The sequence below is a fragment of the Hordeum vulgare genome, chromosome 4H (genome assembly GCF_904849725.1).
Source record: "Hordeum vulgare subsp. vulgare chromosome 4H, MorexV3_pseudomolecules_assembly, whole genome shotgun sequence".
NCBI lineage: Eukaryota > Viridiplantae > Streptophyta > Magnoliopsida > Poales > Poaceae > Hordeum > Hordeum vulgare.
The window spans coordinates 200,940,400-200,957,223 of NC_058521.1; positions in this window are offsets into that span (position 1 = coordinate 200,940,400).

The window sequence follows — 16,824 nt, forward strand, 5'->3', positions numbered from 1 at the left end:
TCCTTTGGAAATATTTCAAAATGCCAAAACAGACAGAAATGCCATCCCACCTCTGCAGTGCCTAAATTCCACCCCTAGCCTCTCTGTTTGAGCACAACGGCTCCTCTGCTCGAGATCGACCGAGGCGCCTGCTGTTGTCTACGCCTATAGGGATTTCCTTGGCAAACATGCAAAGCATTCCCCCGCGGCCTTGGAGCCTTGCGTTGGTCTTCCCTTGAAGAGGAAAGGGTGATGTAGCATAGCGGAGGTAAGTCTTTCCCTTAGTTCGAGAACCAAGGTATCGATCCAGTAGGAGGATCGCGTCGAGTCACAAGTACCTGCACAAACACAAAGAGCTTGCACCCAACGCTATGAAGGGGTTGTAAATTCCTTATAGATTGTTTGCAAAGTGAGAACTAAAAGTAAAAAAGTAAACAAAGCGAAGTCAAAGTAAAATTAGAGACGATAGTTGTGAATAGACCCGGGGGCCGTAGTGTTCACTAGTGGCTTCTCTCATGAAAGCAAGTAGACGGTGGTTGAACGAATTACTGTCGGGCAATTGATAGAACCGCACAAAGTCATGACGTTATCTATGGAAATGATCATACATATAGTCATCACGTCCAAAACAAGTGGACCGATACTTTCTGCATCTACTACTATTACTCCACACGTCGACCGCTATCCAACATGCATCTAGTGTATTGAGTTCATAAGAACAGAGTAACGCCTTAAGCAAGATGACATGATGTAGATGGACAATCTGAAATCTATGATGAAAACCCATCTTGTTACCCTTTATGGCAACAACACGATGCGTGCCTTGCTTCCCCTTCTGTCACTGGGAAAGGTCACCGCACGGTATGAACCCAAAACCAAGCACTTCTCCCATTGCAAGAATCATAGATCTAGTTGGCCAAACAAAACCCAAGAATCGGAGAGACTTACAAGGATATCAAATCATGCATATAAGAATTCAGCAAAGACTCAAATATAATTCATAGATAGTTTGATCACAAATCGTGGGATCTCGACAAACACACCGCCAAAGAGGATTACATCGGATAGATCTCCATGAAGATCATGGAGAACTTTGTATTGAAGATCCAAGAGAGAGAAGAAGCCATCTAGCTACTAACTACGGACCCGTAGGTGTGAAGTAGACTACTCACGAGTCATTGGAGAGGCAATGATGTTGATGTAGAAGCCGTCCAGCTCCAAAGTCCCCTCCGGCAGGGCACCGGGAAGGGTCTCCAGATGAGATCTAGCGAAAACGGAAGCTTGCGGCGGCGGAAAAGTGGTTTCGTGGAGGTCCTGATTTTTTATGGGATTTTAGGGAATATATAGGCCAAAGAGCTAGGGCAGAGGAGCTCCACGGAGGCCACAAGCCTGGTGGCCGCGGCCCCCCTGGCCGCGTCATCAGGGCTTGTGGTCTCCCTGTGGGCCTCCTACCTTGGCCCTCAAGTCCCCCGATCTTCTTCCGTTCTGGAAAAATTCAATTCGGGGATTTTATTCCGTTTGGACTCCGTTCCAAAATCAGATCTGAAAAGAGTCAAAAACACAGAAAAAACAGGAACCGGCACTTGGCACTAAATTAATAAGTTAGTCCGAAAAAGATATAAAAGGTATATAAAACATCCAAAGTTGACAAGATAACAGCATGAAACCATCAAAAATTATAGATACGTTTGAGACGTATCAAGCATCCCCAAGCTTAACTCATGCTCGTCCTCGAGTAGGGAAGTGATAAAGAATGACGTGAATGTTCAGATCCGTTAGATTCAAAACAATAGTTTGCTATTGACGTGGAGACAATAATACTTCAAGCAAACTGGCAAGGTAATCATGAACTTTCAAAATAACGAGGCCAAAAGAAAGTTATCCCTACAAAATAATATAGTCTGGCTATGCTCTATCATCCTTGCACAACGAATTTAAATCATGCACAACCTCGGTATTGGCCAAGTAATTGTTTTCACACCTTTACTTTCTCAAACCTTTTCAACTCTCACGCAATACATGAGCGTAAGCCATGGTTTTAGCACTATAAGTGGAATGGAGTGTGGTGGAAGTTGCAAGGCAAACAAGGAGAAGATGGTCACATTGACTAGGCATATCAATGAGCTATGGAGATGCTCATCAATAGATATCAATGTGAATGAGTAGGGATTGCCATACAAATGACGCACTAGAGCTAAGAGTATGTGAAATCTCATAAAGAAAACTAGTGGGTGTGCATCCAACTTGTTTGCTCACGAAGACCTAAGGCAATTTTGAGGAAGCCCATCATTGGAATATACAAGCAAAGTTTTATAATGAAAATTTCCCACTAGCTATATGGTGGTGACGAAACGAGAGACTCTCAATCATGAAGATGTTCTTAATAAGCACAAGTGTGGAAAGATAGTAGCACTGTCCCTTCTCTCTTTTTCTCTCATTGTTTTTGGTGGGCTCTTTGGCCTCTTTTTTTTTGGTGGGCATCTTTGGCCTCTTTTTGTAAATGGGCTTCACTGGCCTCTTTTATTTCCTCACATGGGACAATGCTCTATCAATGATGATCATCACACTTACAACTCAAAACTTAGAGCAATGATGACTCTACATGAAATATCTTCGATAGTGTACCATGACAATGATCTAGCATGGCATAAACATCAATGGCATTGTTATGATCATGCAATGGCAATGTAGAAGCCGTGGCACATGTCATGGTGGTAGTTTCATGGCAATATATCCCAGAATGGATTTGAAAAAGCCATAGTAGGTAGGTATGGTGGCTTTTTTGAGGGAGGCTAATGGTGGGTTTTATGCACCGACGAAAGTTGCACGGCACTAAAGAAGATAGTGATGGTGGAAGGTGAAAGTGCATCTAAACCATGGACTCAACATTAGTCATGAAGAACTCATATACTTGTTGCAAAAATTTTAGTAGTAATCGAAACAAAGCATTCAACACATACTCCTAGGGGAAGGGTTGGTAGGTATAAACCATCGCGCTATCCCGACCGCCACAGAAAGGATGACAATCAATAAACTAATCATGCTCAGACTTCATCACATAACGGTTCACCATACGTGCATGCTACGGGAATCACTAACTTCAACAGAAGTATTTCTAGATCCACAACACCTTACTAGTATAACTTTAATATTACCACAACCACAACTCAAAACTAATTGAGATGAATCAAACTTCTCTAATTACTCAATGCACATGAAGGTGGAAGTTTTCATATCCCTTTGGATAACTACCCATTTTGAGACTACTTTCATAGCATAGATCAACTACCACGCCACGCGCTTCCGTGCTCTAAAGAATAGAAGAGAAACACATAGAGCAAATCAACTAGCTCAAAAGATATAAGTGAAACACATGTGAGCTGAATTGTCTAACCAAAGGATATAAGTGAAGCTCGACAAAATCACGATGAGTGCATGTATCTCTCTCTAGGGGTTCAGCAAGGAAGATTGTGGCACAAAAAAAAGAGACTCCTATGATACAAGATGCTCCAAGCAAAACACATAACATGTGGTGAATAAAAATATAGCCCCAAGTAAGGTTACCGATAGATTGAAGACGAAAGAGGGGATGCCTTCCCGGGGCATCCCCAAGCTTAGGCTTTTTCGGCATCCTTGAATCAACTTGGGGTGCCTTGGGCATCCCCAAGCTTAAGCTCTTGGCACTCTTTATCTCTTTGTCCATAAGAACTTCACCCAAAACTTGAAAACTTCACAACACGAAACTTAAACACAAACTCGTGATATCATTAGTATAAGAAAGCAAATCACCACTTCCTTAGGTATTGTAATAAACTTAAACTCTACTTATATTGATTTTGGGTTACTGTATTTTCAATCTTCCATGGCTAATACCCCCTGATACTATCCATAGTTTCATCAAAATAACCAACCAACTCAACAAAAACAGACTCTGTTAACAGGAGACCACTCTGTAGCAATCTGTATACTTCGTATACTTCTGGTACTTCACAAATTCTGAAAAATTAAGACAGTCTGTCGAATTTGCGTAGAAATCAGCAGAAAAAAGAATCAACTCAAAATATATCACAGAAAAAAATGAAATTTTTTTTCGTCAGCAGAAAGTTTCTGTCTTTTCCAGCATGACCAAACGATAATCCCCAAGACTAATCATAACGGTTTTACTTGGGACAAATGCAAAAGAAACACAAAAAACACAATCATAACAGATTATGAAAGTGTGGAAAACACAAAATAGAAAGAAAAAGGATATATTCGTTGTGTTGCTTCCCAACAAGCACTATTGTTTAACGCCCTTAGCTAGGCATAAGGTGATGGAATCACGTATAGTCATCTTTGGTGCTCAAACCATAAGTAGCCCTCATCTAGATTCATAAGGAAATCTTATTTTCTTTCTAAGAAAATGCTCCATGCCCTTCTTAAGAGGAAATTGAAATCTAATATTCCCTTCCTTCATATCGATGATAGCACCAATAGTCCTTAGGAAAGGGCTACCAAGAATAATGGGAGATGAAGGATTGCAATCTATGTCAAGCACAATGAAATCCACGGGTACATAGTTCTTATTTGCAACAATAAGAACATCATTGATCCTTCCCATGGGTTTCTTGACAGTACAATCCGCAAGATGCAAATTAAGAGAACATCTCATCAAAACCAAGAATATCACATAAGGACTTTGGAATCGCGGAAACACTAGCACCCAAATCACACAAAGCATTGCATTCATAGTTTTTGATTTTGATTTTGATAGTAGGTTCCCACTCATCATGAAGTTTTCTACGTATAGAGAATTCTAATTCGAGTTTCTCTTCAAGAGATTTCATCATAGCATATATGATATGGGCGGTAAAGCTTTGCTTTGGCTATAACCATGTAGAGAGTTTGCAATAGATTGCATCAAGGAAATGCATTCAAACAAGGAGCAACTATCATAATTGAATTCCTTGAAATCCAAAGTGGTTGTTTCATTACTACCCAATATTTTGATTTCTTCTACTCCACTCTCCACACCTTTATCATCAAGATAGGTGGACTCTGAATCATTGGGGCGTTTTTCAACCAAAGTGGATTCATATCCAGCCCCTTCATCAATAGGTTTGACATGCGAAAACAAAGATTCAAGAGTAGTCACACCAGGAACATTAAGATCTTCGTGGTTTGCATCACTAGAACGCACCCTTTTAAACCATTCATGCTTAGCGTGAATTTGGGCTGTTATTTCTTTGCTATCATTCATGGAGACACGCATAGCTTTTAAAGTTTCATCCAAGTTAACCTTGGGAGGAGCACATCTAAATTTCAAAGCATCAATATCACAAGACATCCTATCAACGCTCTTAGCCAAATCGTCTATTTTTAGTAGTTTTTTCCTCTATGGAAGCATTGAAAATATTTTGAGAGTTGATGAACTCTTTGATATTACTCTCTAAATCAGAGGGTAATTTGTTATGATTTCCATAAGTGTTGTTGTAGGAATTGCCATAATTGTTAGAGGAGTTACTAGGAAAATGCCTAGGTACATAGTTTCCTCTAAAAGGATTGCTGTTGCCAAAATAGTTCCTACCAACAAAATTAACGTCCAAACTAGCGTTGCTACTCTCAATCAAGGAAGATAGTGGCATGTCATTAGGATCTAAAGGAGCATTTCTACTAGCAACCAAATTCATCCACTCGTCCATCTTAGCATTAAGCGAGTTTATTTCTTCTATAGCGTGTACCTTTTTGCTAGCAGGTGACCTTTCAGTGTGCCACTGAGAGTAGTTGGTCATCATATTGTCTAGGAGTTTTGTAGCTTCTCCTAACGTGATTTCCTTGAACGTTCTACCTGAGGCGGAGTCCAAGATATTTCAAGAGGCAAAATTCAAACCAGCATAAAAGATTTGTATAATTATCCACAAACTCGAGCCATGAGCGGGACAATTTCTAATCATTAACTTCATCCTCTCCCAAGATTGTGCAACGTGTTCTTGATCAAGTTGCTTGAAATTCATGATATCGTTATGGAGAGAGATAATCTTAGCCGGCGGAAAATACTTGGATATGTAAGCATCTTTGCACTTATTCCAAGAATCGATACTATTTTTAGGCAAAGAAGAAAACCAAGTTTTGGCACGATCTCACAAAGAGAACGGAAAAAGCTTCAACTTAACAACATCATTATCCACATCTTTTTTCTTTTGCATCTCACAAAGTTCAATGAAAGTATTGAGATGGGATGCAGCATCTTCACTAGGAAGGCCAGAAAATTACTCTTACATAACAAGATTTAGCAAGGCAGCGTTGATTTCATATGATTCCGCACTAGTGGCGGGAGCAATCGGAGTACTAATAAAATCAATATTATTAGTATTCGAGAAGTCGCAAAGTTTGGTGTTCTCAGCCATGACGACTTCAACAAACAAACAAGAACACAAGCAAGCAAGCAAACTAGCAAAGGAAAACGGCAAAAGGCAAATGAAAACGGCAAATGTGAAGTGGGGGAGAGGAAAACGAGAGGCAACTGCCAAAAAAGGTAAATGCAAGAGATGAGTTTGTGACACTTACTTGGATAGATCTTGACTTAATCTCTCCCCGACAACGGCGCCAGAAATAGGCGTGTTGACGGGAGATTATTCTTGTCTTGATACTCCCCGGCAACGGCGCCAGAAATCCTTCTGCTGCTGGCTACGCCTATAGGTATTTCCTTGGAAAATATGCAAAGGATTCCCCCACGGCCTTGGAGCCTTGCGTTGGTGTTCCCTTGAAGAGGAAAGGGTGATGTAGCACAGCGGCGGTAAGTATTTCCCTCAGTTTGAGAACCAAGGTATCAATCGAGTAGGAGGATCACGTCGAGTTACAAGTACGTGCACAAACACAAAGAGCTTGCACCCAACGCTATGAAGGGGTTGTCAATCCCTTATAGATTGTTTGCAAAGTGAGAACTGAAAGCAAAAAGTAATAAAAGCGAAGTAAAAGTAAAAGTGGAGACGATAGTTGTGAATAGACCCGGGGCCCGTAGTGTTCACTAGTGGCTTCTCTCATGAAAGCAAGTAGACGGTGGGTGAACGAATTACTGTCGAGCAATTGATAGAAGCACGCAAAGTCATGACGTTCTCTATGACAATGATAATACATATAGGCATCACGCCGAAAACAAGTAGACCGATACTTTCTGCATCTACTACTATTACTCCACACGTCGAGCGCTATCCAGCATGCATCTAGTGTATTGAGTTCGTAAGAACAGAGTAATGCCTTAAGCAAGATGACATGATATAGATGGACAATCTGAAATCTATGATGAAATCCCATCTTGTTAGCCATGATGGCAACAACATGATGTGTGCCTTGCTGCCCCTTCTGTCAGTGGGAAAGGTCACCGCACGGTATGAACCCAAAACCAAGCACTTCTCCCATTGCAACAATCATAGATCTTGTTGGACAAACAAAACCGAAGACTCGGAGAGACTTACAAGGATATCAAATCATGCATATAAGAAATCAACAAAGACTCAAATGTAACTCATAGATAACCTGATCACAAATCCACAATTTACCGGATATCGACAAACACACCGCCAAAGAGGATTACATCGGATAGATCTCCATGAAGATCATGGAGAACATTTTATTGAAGATACAAGAGAGAGAAGAAGCCATCTAGCTACTAACTACGGACCCGTAGGTCTGAAGTAGACTACTCAGGAGTCATTGGAGAGGCAATGATGTTGATGTAGAAGCCCTCCAGCTCCAAAGTCCCCTCCGGGAGGGCACCAGGAAGGGTCTCCACATAAGATCTCGCGGAAACGGAAGCTTGCCGCGGCAAAAAAGTGGTTTCGTGGACGCCCTGATTTTTCTGGGATTTTAGGGAATATATAGGCCAAAGAGCTAGGGCAGGGGAGCTCCAGGGAGGCCACAAGCCTGGTGGCTGTGGCCCCCCTGGCCGCGGCGTCAGGGCTTGTGGGCTCCCTGTGGGCCTCCTGCCTTGGCCCTCAAGTCCCCCGATCTTCAGCCGTTCTGGAAAAATTCATTTCGGTGATTTTATTCCGTTTGGACTCCGTTCCAAAATTAGATCCAAAAAGAGTCAAAAACACAGGAAAAATAGGAACTGGCACTTGGCACTGAATTGATAAGTTAGTCCCAAAAAATATATAAAAGGTATATAAAACATCCAAAGTTGACAAGATAACAGCACGAAACCATCAAAAAATATAGATACGTTTGAGATGTATTAGCGCCGCCGCTTCGGAGCTCCATCGATCTCAGTCTACGGTCCACTTGCGGTGCTCCTTTCGCCTACTGTGTGATCCTAGCAACCTCAGGGAGATTCCCCATCACCTCCCCGAGCTAATCCATGCTTGTAGCACCTAGCTCATCAGCCTCCCAAAAAAGCTCCGTCGTAGCCACCTCGTCATCGGTGAACCAGGGCCTCCCCGTAAACCCCTCGACCACTACCAGGTAGGCGACGGTGAGTTGGTTCCATTTCTACCTTCGGTTGGGTTCGAGGATGTCGGTAGCGTCGCCGGCGTGCTTCCTCTCCTCTTTGTCCCGAGGTGGAAAACGACCCCGACAGGTGGGGCTCACCTGTCCGTGGTTCCTGTCTCTCCACTCTCTCCTCTCTACCACTGACCACAGGGGCCCGCGTGTCAGGTTCAAACCTGGCCGCGAACGCGCCTGGGCTGGCTGGCTGGCAAGCTGGGCCGGCCCAAGCCTCAGGCCGAGCAAGGCTTGAGCTCCAGCGTCTTTTCTTTTTCTGTCTCATCTGGTTTTAAATGATTTTTATAGAAATAATTATTCAATATATTTTTATTATTCTTCTAGAAACGAGTAGTATTTAACAGATCCTTTGTACAATTTTTAGACAACCTTTCTGTTTTATAATAATTAAAAAGGCTATTTGGAATAGTTTTGCTTCTGTTAAAGTGATTTCAAAAATAATCCTTCCACTAAAACGAGAGACAAGTATTTTTCAAATAACAATATGAATTTATCACAATTAAACAACAGTCTAACGTGAGTTTGTGATCTGTTTTTGAGTGAGCTACTTGTTGTTTTTATTTCTTACGATGATAGAAACCAGGTTTGACGACGAAGTTGGACTTGAAGACCCCAAAGACCCCGGATACTTAGCTAATCAAGGAAAGTAGCCCTTTGAACATGTTTGAGCATATGCTATATTGCATGCTTGTAAAGCAAATACTCCCGTTGCATATGATCATAAATATTCGGTAAATCATTGAAGTGATGTTATCGATGGCTCCTCCTGAGCACTTGCATTTTAAGCTTGATCCTACCGCCTATGAGGGTCACGCTGATATCATGTTGACAAGTAGAGCTAAACATAGTAGAAGCATGAGCATAATGATGGTAAATACCAATGGTTTATGCAAACCCCGTTGGGTGCCACTAATCCCCGAGGGTGAAGATGAGTTAGGTGACTACTTTTGGTGAAGTGGTGCACCGGGTATTTTGGTGTGAGTGGTTTCGGAAATGGGAATAGATTTATGATGTGTCGACCCTTACATGTGCGACCATGGTACTCCATTATGGGACGGGGCTTTGTTGATTACTCTGGTCGATGCTAGCAAAGAGCCACATTACTAGTGGCGGGAGTGAAGTGTGGTCACTCTCGTGACGGGGTCGTGCCAGGTAGGACGACTATGACTTGTTTACATGTTCCGGGCAAATCATTGGTCCCTGCATGGATGATACTGTCCAGAGTTGGTGCTCGTAAGACATACATTATGTGGGCTGGGTACCAATCGAGTGGACCTCTTCGTCTAGTATCGTCAGGGGAAGGCATTGATCGGGTACTTAGCTCGGGTATGTTATATACCGTGACTCCTGGATGACACAGAAGTTTCCCGGATCTCGTGGGTACAACGTACAACCTCTGCAGAGTGTAAAACTATTCGAATAGTCGTGTCCATGGTCAAGGACAGTTGGTGCTGCTGCATAAACTATGTCTAGTCATTTGCGCATAAACCAAGTGTGTGCGTGTGTGTGTTTGTGTGTGTGTGTGTGTGTAATGGTGTTATCTAAGGAAGAGTTGATATGACAAAGTTTGGTGACTTGGCATATCGGGTGAACCTGGAGTGTTCAACCCTTGACAAATATATTGATATTTGTAACATGTTCTTCTAAATACCATTTAGCTTATGTTGCACATCACTGCATGGTCATGTTTATTCACTGTTAAGCCGCTATCCACCAATATTGCATAATACTTGTTATCCTTCCAATTGCATTATTCATATCATGGGCTGTTCGCGAGTACATTCAAAGTACTCATTGGCTTGCCACTGGTTATATTATTGACCAGACATGCAAGGACCGGAGTTTGGAGAAGAGTACGTCATCGGAGACAGCCCTGCAAACTAGGACGCTTCCCATTCAGAATGCCTGTTGGTGTAGGCCGATAGCATTGGCACCCGCTTAGCCCCGAGATTTCCACTACTAGTTGTATCACTATGATTTGGCCTTATAGGCCCTACCATGTGAGCTTGACCTTATTGGTCATGTGTTGTAATATTTCGATACGTTGGATGTAAGACTCTTATTATTTAGGATGTGTATGTTCGGTGAGCATTGACCTATGGGATCACTGAGCATGTTCATTTGGCGATCTCTACTTGTAAGTCAGGGTCCCCACAATTGCTTGAGGTGGAAGACGACTACAAAGGGGGGGTTGTTCTTACCCTAGTGGAGACAATGGATCGTTGCTACACAGGCTGGGGCACTCTTTTTATACTGGCCTTGGTCCTCTTCCCCTGGGAACACTCGGCGGGAAGTGTTGCCACAATGGCCATTTTGAAAGGGGACAGGACTGCAGTCCACCATTAGAAAAGTGGTCTTCGCCTTCCAAAGCTCTTCGTCGTGATGCACAGGTGGGCTCGGGGGTGACCTCTGTCCTGCCGAGCCCCCAACTTTGGTACTCTTGCACCAAATAGGAAACCTTTGTGGGTTTATTTGGGAGTCCTCCATGTAGCCCCGCCTCCTTAGCATGAAAGTGGAAAGCCTCCCTGTTCGTGCCTGCTGGCACCGCTCAGGCACCGCCTACCTGGTCGACCTTGACGAGCTCCTGCCTGGTCGACCTTGACGAGCCCACCCCGCGAGAGCCTCAGGGGTGGCCTCACCATGTGTCCTTGCAGTGGGCGACCTCTCGTGGTCCTTGGTGACGATCTTATGGCGCTTTCCTCGCGACGCGAGGGCCCTCGCAAGGGTCTTCCCTGCTAGGTTTGGTGATGGGCCGAACCAGGCCTATGTAGCACATTGCGCCTAGGGAGTAGGTCGACGGGCCTGGGTACCCCCGGTCCCAGGGGCCCGACAAAGCTAGCTAAATTGCTCTTCTTGCTATGTAACTTAATACGATTGAATGATAGATAGAAATTAGCTTTATCACAAAATTTGGGATTAGATGATAAACCCTAGAAATGGGAAGAAATGGTTTTATCTAGATCTATCCATGCAAATTAATTCCACCTAATGCACCAGTTGGCCTTGTAGAACTATTATAGGTTTAGAGCATGCCCACAAATTTTGGGATCAATAGGAGCGACTTGTTAATACAATTTTTCCCAATTCGAAAAATCAGTAGAATTAGTTTTGAGGAGATTTGGAGAAGTGTGCCTATTCTCCTTCATGCACCACTTTGTGTAGATGCATTATTACAGGATTAGAACATGTCCACCAAATTGGAGAATAAATGGAGACACTTGGTAATGTAGAGGTGGTCAAGTTTTGTTCTAGACACAAGGGGTTTTGGAATATTTTTGTGAACCAAAACAATTAGGATTTAGATGAAACTTGGAAAGATCATTACATATATCATGTGAGATTTGCTAGAATTTTACTCGAATTATTTGAGAATATTTCTTATAGAAATATTTCAAATACTTGAAATGGATGGAAAGGGTTTTGGAGTGTTTTGTCAAATATTTTGAACATGATTGTGTGTTGAAACTCTTGTATATGGAAAATATATTTCCACTTAGTTTCCCCAAATATTCTCAAATATTTTGGAAGCATAAAAATAATTTTCCCCTATAAAAACCATTTCTAGTCTTAGAAAAAGGTATTGAAATAAAATAGGAAAATAATTTATATAATAATAATTTTGTGATTTTGGGAAGTCTTTTTGATAATAGGATCCAAATAAAATATTTGGGGCAAAACCTCAATTCAGGTTTTTTAAGGATTAAATCAAATAAAATATTTTTGGTAAATATATATATATATATAGATATATTGTAAAAACATAGTTTTGAGTCCTATACACATGGCATGGCCATTGGGTAAAGATTTGGAGCAAGGAGTGGGTCTTCAGGGAAGGAGAAATTTTGTGATTTAAAACACAAACAAGTAAGCAAGCAAACAACAATCATGTCAAGCATCACAAGCACTCAAATTTTTTAATTGGTCGTAATTCTTGAGCTATGTTAACTTAGCAAAATAAGGCAAAACATAGGGTGTGACAGTCTATCACACCTTCTATTTTGCCTCTGTTGACTAATGTGACGTAGCTCGAAAATTAGGGCCAACAAAACCTTTTCTGTGTTGTGTGATGCTTTAAGTGATTGCTATTTGCTTGCTTGTTTGATTGTGTTTTAAATCAAAAAAATTCTCCTTCTATCCAGACTAATGTAGTTGATCCAAATATTTGCCCAATGACCATGCCATGTGTATAGGATCTGAAACTATTTTTAGGAAATACTATTTTTACAAAAAACATATATTTAATTTAATCTTTGAAAACCCCGTGAATTGAGGTTTGTACTGCAAGTCTTCAAATTAGAGAAGATGTTTTGCCCAAATATTTTATTTGGACCCTATCTTATAAAAGACTTCCCAAAACAATAAAGTAATTACTTTAAAAGTTATTTTCCTATTTTATTTAAGTACCTATTTTGAGGCCAGAAATGGTCTTTTACATAGGAAAAATATTTTTATGCATCCAAAATATTGTAGAAATTTAGGGAAACTCAATGGACATATATGTTCCATATATAAGAGTTTAAACAAATGGTCATGTTCAAAATATTGGACAAAACCCTTCAAAACCTTTTTTGTGTATTTCAAGTATTTGAAATATTTCTATAAGAAACATTATCAAATAATTCCAGTAGAATTCTTGCATGTAACACAGGATATATGTGATGATCTTGCCAAGTTTTATCTCAATCCTAATTGTTCTGATTCACCCAAATATTCCAAAACTTTCTGTGTCCAGATCCTAACTTGAGCAACTTTACATTGTCAAGTGTATCCAGTTGTGCCCAAACTTTGTGGATATGTTATAGTACTCTAATAATAATGCATACACAACAAGTGGTGCATCAAGAAAAACAAACTAACTTGTCCAAATCCCCCCCGAACCCATTTCTGCTCATTTCTAGAATTGAGAAATTTTGCATTGTCAAGTTTCCTCAATTGGCCCCAAACTTTTTGGGTATGCTCTAAACCCCAAATAATGTCACGAAACCAAGTTTTGCATTAGGGAGAATAGAATTGCATGACTGGATCTAAGAAAAACCATTTCTTCCCATTTCGTGGTTTATGGAGTTTACATTGGAAACTTTCATCACCTAATCCCAAATTTGGTGATCAACCTTATTTGTACCTACCACTAACTCATTTTAATTCTCATGGCAATCACCAATTTAGCTAGGTGAAATCAACATCAAACACCTTGTGCTATTTTCCAAAATGTTTTGTTTAGACCTCTGCCACCATTCTCCCTAGTTCAAAGTTTAACAAGTCTTCTTCTAGTCAGGTTTTACCTATAGTAAACTTGGCTTGGCCACAACTCAATTATTGATGGGTGAAAACCTCATTTTCTCCACTAGAAAGCCCCATCCTCACTCCCTGTCAGCTCTCTCTCTATTGATTGCTTTAGTCACACCCATTAGTACCGAGGCACTGATGGGCATCCCAAGGACCTCCAAGACACAAATGAAAACGCTTGGCATGCCCAGGAAGCAAATGGCATGTCTTGGCATGCCAAAACTCAGCTCTATAGCGCGCTATAGTGCGCTAGTGCAATGTAGCTACCCTCATCCCGAGTCCCTCGTGCTCCTCAATCCCTCCCGCTCGCCAGAGTATTCCCATTGGCATGTGAAGCACGCCCGATGGTCTTCCCCTCTCTCCATAGCTCGACCCCACACGCATTTCGGTTGCCATGACCGAGCTAGTAACCGAGCTCACACATGCACCTCTCCTGACATCTGTCGGCAACACGTGCCACATAGGCATATTCTCATGGAATCCTCTATCCCTCCCTGACACAGTTTGCTGCCAACATCGCCTAGGCATGCGCGCGCCACCTCAAGAGAACGCGAGCAACCGCCAGAGCACTACTTCGTCGCCCTCTTGTTTCTACCCCTTCCCGAGCGCCCCAGGCGCCTCTATGCCGCTCCACTCCCTCCTATCTGCCCCCCGGACGACCCACAACATCTCCCTCCCCTCCTAGGTGTATATAAAATCATCACCTATTTATCTAGCCATGGTGAACATTTTTCCATGAATTATTTCTTCTGCACCAAATAAATAGCTTTGTTTTTTATTTTTTCCATATTAGAAAACCCCTAGGAAATTCATCCCAACTCCAAATCTAGTGAAACCAATTCCTAGATGCTTCTCAAATCATTCCCTATTTAAGAGGTGCATTCAATCAGTTTTATAAAAATGTTCTATGTAGACTTCTTATAGGATCATCATTTCCTCCATTTCCACCTTTATGAAATTCTCGTAGATCCCGATCGAGTAAAACGTATTTGGTTATTTTTCTTATAGCCAAAGGTGTCCTATAAAAATAAAACCCATATTTTAGAAATACTTTTTATTTTTTTCTTGATTGTGTTGCTTATTATGGTTGTTTCTGACTATAGTTGGCGAAGTAGACAAAGTGCTCGAAGTTGGACTAGAAGCTCATGAAGACCTTGAAGAGTTCTTGAGATAGGCAAGCACCCCCTAACCATGTCCTGAAACAATTTTTATGCTTGTCATGTGGCACTATACTTTTTTGCATTTGAATCAAGTTGAATCGGTGACCACCTTGGTGGTTTGTCTCCGATAACTCCTCGTTGATAATTGCACTAAGCATGACCCTACCTTCCAATGAGGATTGTGCGGGTGGGAAGTAGTTAGGATGCTATGTAGTTGCTACGCGAATGGGATGGGAATATGCATGCTGTCGGAAAATAAATGCTTTCAAAGAATATTCAGAAATCTAGTTGGGTGCCAATAATGCGTGAAGGAGATGGCATTGAGTTAGGTAACCACTTGAGAAAGAAGTGGTGAACCAATACAAGTGGTGTGGGTGTTTTCGAAAATGGATTAGATTTAAGATTTTTACGAACCGTCCCAACCTTACATGTGCAACCACGATACGTGTTTATGGGACAGGGGTTTGTCGATTCCCTTGATGGATGCTACTAGAGATCCCACATTACTAGTGGCGGGATAGACGAGTCACTCTCTCCATACTTGGTCGTACCAGGTAGGGCGGCTATGGGCTTATTTCACACATAATGGGCACACCGTTGTGTCCCCTCAGGTAAGGTCCGATCTTTAGCGAGTCTCGTATGATGTATATCATGAGGACGTGGGCCAATAACTAGGCTCTTTGTTTGTGTCACAACGGGAAAGGCATTGTTCGAGTGATTACCTCGAGTATGTAATAGACCACGAGTCGTGGATGACACGGAAGTTCCCCTAGTCTTGTGGGTACAACACACAACCTCTGCAGAGTATAAAACAATGCGAATAGCCGTGTTCACAGTCATGGACAGTTGGAGGTCCTGCTGATACTATGTCCAAATATTTTCACATACTTGGTGTGTGTGTGAGAGAGAGAGAAATGTGATACTTGAGCTAAGTTAGATGACTTGACGCGATGAATAAGCATGAGATGTTCAACCCCTAATTTGATGATATCTTTAACTTGTTCGTATGGATATTTGCAACCTGTTGATGCATGCCTTGTAAGATGATTTCAACATGTGACTACACTGAAATTTAGCTTTTCGCAACTTACCTGCTTAGTGCTACATCATGCACTCTCATTGCCTTGTTCCAAACATGGATTACTTGCGAGTATCTCCAAAGTACTCATTGGCTTGTCACTGGTTATTGGCCAGTCATGAGAGAACAAAATATAATGAAGAGTACCTTCGTGATGTACGTGCAAGGTAGGATGCTTCATAGTAAGAATGCATGTAGGGTTAAGACAGATGGCATGGGTTCATGCTATCTATGATGATTTTCTGCTGCAAATATATGAAGACTTGGTCATAAAGGGCATATTCGAGCAAAACGGTACGTAATGGATTGAAGACTCTTGTTATTTAGGTTCTGTATCTCGGGGTCCCTGGAGAGCTGGTATCAGAGCCATCCTGACTGTATGAAGCCCTTAGTTAGCATGGACGTTAGTTAGGACAAACTATTTTTCCAAACCCTTCAAATCACTTATAAAACCGATATATTTCTCACCTCTCATAAGTGTTCAAAGGAAGAGAAGGATTTTGCCGTAGCACTTCCACCCTTATTCTCTTCACTCTCCTCTCTGGTTTTTCGAAACTGGCAAACAGTCACTACCACCCTTATGCCCCTAACCACTAGTTGCCTTGAAATCCCGGTGGGTAACTTAACAGGAAGCGACCTTGCCAAACGACCACCCACATATTTGGAAGACCAGGCTGGCAACGCTACGGCAAGACGACACCAATGGAAGATACCTTGTCGAGGAAGATCGTCTACAAGCCGAACTACATGCTGCTAGATACCAGCATGCCCTATGCTGCTATCATATCCACTAAGTGCGCGCGAGGAGCATTGAGGAAGGCGACCTTGTTCTTTGACGGTTCA